Genomic DNA, 7,980 nt, shown 5'->3' on the forward strand with positions numbered 1-7,980 from the left:
TTGCGTAGGCGAATTGGTAGTGGTTGATGGAAACATGAATCACTAGAAATATATCGATGTTTTGGAGTCAGGCTTGCTACCATCTATTACTAACATGTTTGGTGACAGGAGTTATCCATTTGTTCACCAGGATGACAATGCTCCTTGTCACAGGCCCAGAGCAGTTGATGATTGGTTTGAACAACAGGACATTCGCAGGTGATAGTAGGCTTGTGAAGAGGTCAAACGCTGCATTTTATAGTACAAATGTCTAACTTGGCATAAATGTACCTTGGGCCAAAAGAAAAATTTTTATCCAAAGAGACGCCCTCTATCGATACATTAATTAGCATAAATTATGCAAATTATGTGCCAAAATATATAATATTTCATATTTCTGTGCTCACTCTAGTCATTATTTTTGATTAGCAAAATTCGCTAAAGGGTACAAATTACTATTAGCATTTTCCGATTTCAATTAGCAATTTTTGAAAGTTGAAAAATACCACCCCTCATCAGTTTTTATGCTAACATACATGAAGGAAGAAAGTGGACAGTATTAAAAGGCAAAATTAAATTATAAAACAGACTAAATATGTAAGTTAATGTAAATAATATATAAGAAAAACTAAAGCATGCCTTAGCAATATTAGGTGGAAACCAAAATCCAAGTTTATACTGTTGTACCCAACACTGGGCCAACAGGTCTTAATAACAGTCAAAGAAAGACAGAATTTATATTTCACTTTATTCCCAGGTTACATCAGCATATGCATTATATAATTATTACACAAAGCAAACAATTTAAGACCAACATTTTGCACTATTCTATTTCAACACATTGCAAGTAATCTGGAAAAAAAATACAGAAAAATGTACAGAGCTTCAGGTGGATGGGAGTTAAATGTCACATCTTGAAGATACAAGTGTTTGAAAAGTAAAAAATAATAATAAATAAAAAGAAAACAACAAAAATATTCCAATACAGCTGCTATTCAAACTTTTAATCTAGCTGTATTAACATGATATGAATAACCCCATTGAGTTGGAGGATAATAAGGCACAGTAATTCATCTATAGCATTAATGTTGGCATTACACAAAAATGATTTTAAATTTTAATGTGCATTTTTAATGTGCAACTAGACTCCATGTTGGTAATTGTCACAAGGTTATCAGGCAAGTCTAGAAGTGGCCCACCTACTGGTTCATAGTATTGAGAAGGCTGCTCTGTTGGAGGTATTCTAGTAGCTGTAGTGAAAAATGATTCTATTCTGGACTGCATACTGGGCTTATTAGAAGAAGCAATCCTTTTCTGTGCCTTGAAAAACTTAGCCTACTACTTGATGACAATGAAAATGGTCAGTCTTCAAATTCATCACGATCACAAATGTAACGAAAAATGGCAACTGAAACTGCAAAAGAAAAAAAAATTAATTCTACAAAATTGTACACATAACTTTATTTATTTTCCAATCATGATAATATTTCATCGATTTAATCATTATCACAAAAATAAATTAAGAACGCACTTATGTCGCTAAACATTAGTGCTTGGTGCGCACGGCATCGATCGTCACGTGGTCGTGTAAGCATTTTTAGAAGAAAAATATTATTTTCTCTTTGGGTACAACAAACTGTTAAGGAAACATAAATTTACCAAAATCCTCGTTAATACAAGATTATACGACAATTAGTCACCCGAAGACAAGAACTGATTAGAAGACAGAATACGTGGACCATTTCAATGTTGAAAGTAACTAACTTACGGCAAAATAAGCCCCAACTACTGAATAATTATTCATTCACTTTTTATTTTACATTCCAAAGCTTAAATTTTGTATGTAATACAGTTTTTTTTTACGTATCAGATAAAAAATCACCTTACCTTTTCAAAAATCTTTGAAAGCATTGCCACATCGTTCTCCGCAGCTCATGTTTGAGCGCCATGTGCTGACTGCTAGTGTGGGCTATCCTGCACTGAAAATTCGGTTGCCTAATCCCGTCAGACATATGGGTGTAGACTGATTATTATACATATATTTATTAGTACCACCAGCGTATACGGTTTTAGTCCCGGCCCGTCTCGTACAGCTCCGCCGGCTCCGCCGGCTCCTGCGGCTCCGCAGTCGGGCGCCGGAAACAAGTCACCGTTACCGCTTCTCCTCCTAGACCGCAGGGACCTGTGTCCCCATCTCTTGGATTTAGGTCACATATAATCTCAACTTGAACCCCCTGGTATTTTTGTCTCAGTTAGTGCATTGGTCTGGGTGTGACGCTCACTGAAATGCACCCTTGTCAAAATTTTTGAAAATTTGATGCTAAATATCTCCCAAACTGAAGGAATTATGGAAAAAGTTACTATAGAGGTCTGACCAAAAGTCATATATGGAGTTTCCAAATATGCCCTTGGATTTGACATTTGACCTTTATTTCAAGGTCAAACAGGCCAAAATTTTCTAAAAATGGGAATTTTCTGCAAAAAAAGAATTGTTTGTGCCAATTTTCAGAAACTACACAGACCTAAGCTTTCATATTACAGTGGGGACTACTATTTAGGGACTCCCTTCATCTTTATGGGTTTGGGGTCAATCGGTGCATTTTCACCGGAGAAGCAGTCATTTGATGCCGAAACTAAAAACTGTAATTGTGGAACTGTTTACACTAGAGACGTCTTGTTTTTTGCATTTAGTACAGCTTGTCAAGCACAATACTGGAGGTGGTGTCCATTTTCTTATTTTCCATACGGTTTAGGAGTTGCACTTTATTAAATAGTACAACAATGCAATATTCAGTAGTTAACATAAAATGAAAAAACACTCCCAAAATTAGCAGAGATACGCCCATAGAATTTGAATAGAAAGTTATTAACTAGCAATCTAACTGTGACCTTGATATTGACCTTTGACCTACTTTTCATGATGAACTTCACTTTGCAAGTTTTCCGGTCCTTAATTATATCATCAAAACTAGCAGAGATACACCCATAGTTACCATTGAACTTGAATAGGAAGTGATATACTGACAATCTTAGAGTGCATTCCCAGAGATTAAGATCGATCTTACTTGATCGACCTAACTCCCTGCAGTTAGCCGACCGCACACGGAATTTAATTATTCCCTTACAGCTTTTAGTAGGCAGGACAGGCATTTAAGCCAGCTATGCTGACAGTAATCTAGTGAGACTCCCCATGGGGATAGATCGATCTATAATCTGTGGAAATGGGGTCTTACTGTAACTTGGAAATTAGCCTTTGACCTTCTTTTCACTGGCAGTCTAACTCTGACCTTCAAATTGATCTGTGACCTACTTTTCATAATGAACTGCACTAAAAAAAATCCCTCCCTTATATCTCCAAAACTGGCAATAGTTGCTATTGATCTTGAATAGGAAGTTATATACTGGGAAACTTTTACTTTGAAATTGACCTTTGACCTATTTTTCACCATGAACTATAGTTTGCAAATTTTCCCACCCTACAGATGCATGAATAGGCAGTTTTTTTTCCACAAAAGCCAACTGATTGCCTGCATATCTATATATATATATATATGTAGCAGTTATATATAGATATACTTGCTTTAATGCATGATTAGTTTGACATTAGTACCCATTTGGTCAGCTGTACATGTGTACATTTAAAGCAATAATAACTCTTCCTTTGAGATTCAAAATTCCGCAAGAAATACATTCTAAACAACACACGGAAATATATTATACTGCATTTCACCACTAAAACAGCTGTTATTGTAGTAAAACTAAAAACTGTGCTTGTCAATAGGGCTTTCGATGCCTTTCTTCCTGGTCGTCAAGGCATTCGTTGCCAAGGGTTTTGGCGCATCACGCAGATTCAACTATATTTTGTTGTTTATCTTTTTTTTTTTCAGCACTACCCAAACAAGCTTTTCACTTTTTGGGTGGATTCAATTTCCTAAATTATAATTTCTCTCCCAGTTTTGATATTCTAATTATTTTAAATGTCAAAACAGCTGCATCAACCCATTTTTAAATTTTCATTAATATATATGATACAAACAAGCACAAAAATAAAGAATATACGATGTTGCCCATGTAGGCCAATATCAACTACAGAATAAAAGGCAGCACGGTTTAACCCAAATATAAACAAAATTTCAAATATTGTTTCCATCACAGTTAGTGAGGAAATCCTACATTCACAATGATACTACATCCTTGTATTTGACCTTTTGCTTTTGCCCACCTGATTTAAAAAAAAATAATTATCTATGTAAAATGATAACCCTTGTTTACTGCATTTTATACAGCTTGTCAACCCCTCCCCCTTCTTTTTCCTTCCCATACGAATGCGCTTACTCCAGCTGGTGGTACAATACCAGGAGGCGGTATCGCCTCTCTGATCCTCTAGTTTTTTTATTATTTTCTTATTCATTTTAATTTTATTTTTTTCACCTACAAGGCTAGAATGTACATCACACGACTCGGAGCACCGTCTCTAGATAGTTGCCTCGTTTTCAATTAGTCTACGTATCTGCGTATCTGCACGAAACGGAGGCAGCTATATATTCACTTTCACTTGGACTTAGGCAAGGATGTAAACAATGATGTAAGCGTGGTGACTTTTATTTTTTAATGCAAAATCAAAGCAAATGCACTGAAAGGTGATTAACATTTTATTGTATAAACAGTTTCGCAAAATTTGCGAACGGGTAACATTTTGTTTTCACATTTCTGAAATGAAGTTCGCTATAGCGAACTTTGCGAGCGTCTAGCGTGAGCCCAGTATTTCCATTAATTTTTGGCCTAGAAACATGTGTAGATTATCAAACCTGACTAAATAAGGGACAAGGAACCCATTTTTGATCATTTGGAAGCAATTGGTGGCCATTTTGTGCCTCAAATCCAAGATGGCCGCCACCCACCATTTTGAAAATGGACATAATTTTGCTATTTTATGTTGAATTTTAAAGCGTTTGGAATAACTATACTTGATATATATATGGATTCCTACTATTTTGGGGGTGCAAAAGTCATTTTTGATATTGTTATGGTGATAGTAGGTGATTTGAAAAAACAAAGAGGGTGATTTAAGTGCCTACCAAGATATGTGTGAAGACTGCAAAACCATGGATATTGATAACCCGTATTCAAATATATCTCAATGCAATTTTTTGTTATATACTATCCATAATGGACTAAATTATGAGCAAAAAAAACTTATTTTTACCATTATGGAGGCCATTGTGGCCATTTTGTCCCTCAAATCCAAGATGGCCACCAAAAACCATTTTGAAATTGGGCATAATTTGCTATTTTGAAATTATATGTATTACATCTTTGTAAATGAGTAATACGTCGTTTTATATTATTTTCTGGTGCAGAATACATTATTTGTTTCATCAAGTTTGTGCCTCAAATCCAAGATGACCCTCATATGCCATTTTCAAATTGAGCATTATTCACCATTTTGAAACTATCACACCTTCATAAGCGTGCCATACGTCATTTTTGATTATTTCCTGGTGCAGAATGCATTTTCTGTTTCATAAAATGTAAATAGAAACTTTTACAAGCCTCCAAATAAATATAGGATTCAGTCGCCACATGGGCCTGCAGTTTATATGTACAATTAGTAATCCAATTAGTGCAAAACTGCTTTTGCCCGATCTATAAAACAAGTGTCAGCAAACAAAATGGCTGCATTAAAGCAAAATAAAACATCTTTGACCGCATGAGGATAATTGTTAGCCATAATTTTGATCAAAACCAAGTGTTGGTTGCATGCCGCTATTTTAATAATTTGGTGTAATTTATAACCTTTAAACTGTGGGCTTGTCTTAGGTAAAATGGTACTATTCTGGGGGCTCAAAAGTAATTTTCCGGTGCTAATTTGGTGAGAGAAGATAATAAAAAGATACCGTAATATAAGGTTGTAAAATAAATTCCAAGATGAGTTTCGTTGAGTCTGTAACAAAAATGTGGAACCCGAACCACATGCTCCAATATATCATCTAGATTTACCTTAAGTGACCATCCACTAAAAGATACTGAATAATTTAAAGGTAAGCAATAAATATATATACATAGTGGTATTATATTATTAATCTTTTACTGGTCAATGTGAACCAAAAAGCCACATGTACATTTATGTCCCAGTCACTGGGGCTTGCATTTGCATGTTAAATATAGTCCAGAAAATTTGAAGGGTGAAATATGTGTCGTCTTATAATACTATGGAACTTGGTTAGTTGTACTGATGCGAAAATGCCCGTGAAAGACAAATGGACTTTGCTTTGAAATAGCTCCAGATCTTGTCTGCAAAATCATCCAGCAGCACACAAAAAAAAAAAAAAAAAAAAAAACATGCATGATCAGCTCTGGTAGGCCAATAAGACAACAGCCAGTAAGAATTGAGGTTTTGTCAGTGTCCTATGAGAAACAGCCAAACAATATATTAAAATCCAGTTTCCAGAGAAACAAATCAATGTATGAGAACATGTCGCATCAGGGGAAAGTGGTATCTTTACACAAAAGAAGGAATCTGCAAAACCAACTAGAAAGCAGCAGCTGCGCAGGTAGGCAAGAGGGATAAAGCAAAAAAGTCGAGGAAGCAACCTCTTTTCCTAGTTGACAGTGCCAGTGATCATTCCTAGCATGATTTGGCCAGACAAGTCATCTCACTACCAATAGAAATCCATAAGGCAACTACATAGTTCTCATTGTTTCCAATGGACGAACAAGCACAAAACATCTACAGTATATGACAACTACAGGAAAATTCATCTTGGAATCATCTTAAAATACCTTATGCCTTTGTTATTATCCTCTGTCACCAGAATAACACCGGAAATTAATTACGTACTTCCAAAATAGTATCAATTGATGTATTACGATCATATATGAAAGTCCAACAGCTCAAAAAGGTAAATTATGCCATCATTTTAAAATAGTGACAGGCTCTTGGATATGAACAACAGAATAGCTAACAGTAGTCACCATAAAGTCGAATCAGCCATGCTGGTCTCTTGCACTTAATCTATGTCTGGCAAAACCATTTTATAATTGTTATATAACATATTTTTGCACAAATTTGACTTCAAGACGTATACAAGCGAAGGTGCAGACGTAAGCCTGTATTGGTGTTGGAGCCTTGTAATATTTTCTTTTTGTATTATATCTCAGAAGAGATAAGACACGACTTCTACAACACAAATGATAAGAAACGATGTATAACATGCTAGTGTAAGAGCAATAGCTTCAAATTGATGAGTTATGCCTTACCCGTATTTCAAAATTGTGACTGGCGGCCATCTTGGATTTGAGGATAAAAATGACTACCAATTGTCTCCAAAGCACCAAGTATGTGTTCTTTACCTTTTTTGCCATTTTGGTCTTTGACGCTTGTTTCAAGCTCTTTGGGATTTAATAAAACATTTTGTACTAATTAGACTACATGGCACATGTAAGTCTATTTGACAACATAAGGCTACATGCATATTGATTTTGGAGGCTAAAATAGTTTGTACTCACATTTCATGAAACAGATAATGTATTCTGCAACAGAAAATAATATAAAACGACATATTACTCATTTACAAAGATGTAATACATATAGTTTCAAAATAGCGAATTATGCCCAATTTCAAAATGGTTTTTGGCGGCCATCTTGGATTTGAGGGATAAAACGGCCACCAATGGCCTCCATAATGGTAAAAATGTGTTTTTTTGCTCATAATATAGTCCAATAGCGATGGTATATAACAAAAAATTGCATTGAGATATATTTGAATATGGGTTATTAATATCCATGGTTTTGCAGCGTTCACACATATCTTGGTAGGCACTTAAAACACCCTCTTTGTTCCTTCAAATCATCTACTATCACCATAACAATATCAAAAATGACTTTTGCACCCCCAAAATAGTAAGAATCGATATTTATATCAAGTATAGTTAGACCAAACGCTTCAAAATTCAACATAAAATAGCAAAATTATGTCCACTTTCAAAATGGTGGGTGGC

The 7,980-nt window shown here is 35.2% G+C and overlaps 1 long non-coding RNA gene across 1 annotated transcript; it reads right to left on the reverse strand.

Moving 5' to 3' along the window:
* Positions 1 to 710: 710 nt before the first annotated feature.
* LOC147760058 (uncharacterized) lies at positions 711 to 2,020 on the reverse strand. The gene is made up of 2 exons (XR_015331225.1): positions 1,867 to 2,020; positions 711 to 1,393 (listed from the first exon to the last, which is right to left on the reverse strand). It is a non-coding gene; the product is annotated as an uncharacterized LOC147760058 (long non-coding RNA).
* Positions 2,021 to 7,980: the final 5,960 nt, after the last annotated feature.

Source organism: Lingula anatina, chromosome 9, assembly GCF_051362555.1.
Source record: "Lingula anatina isolate TDL-2025a chromosome 9, LinAna3.0, whole genome shotgun sequence".
Taxonomy (NCBI): Eukaryota; Metazoa; Brachiopoda; class Lingulata; order Lingulida; family Lingulidae; genus Lingula; species Lingula anatina.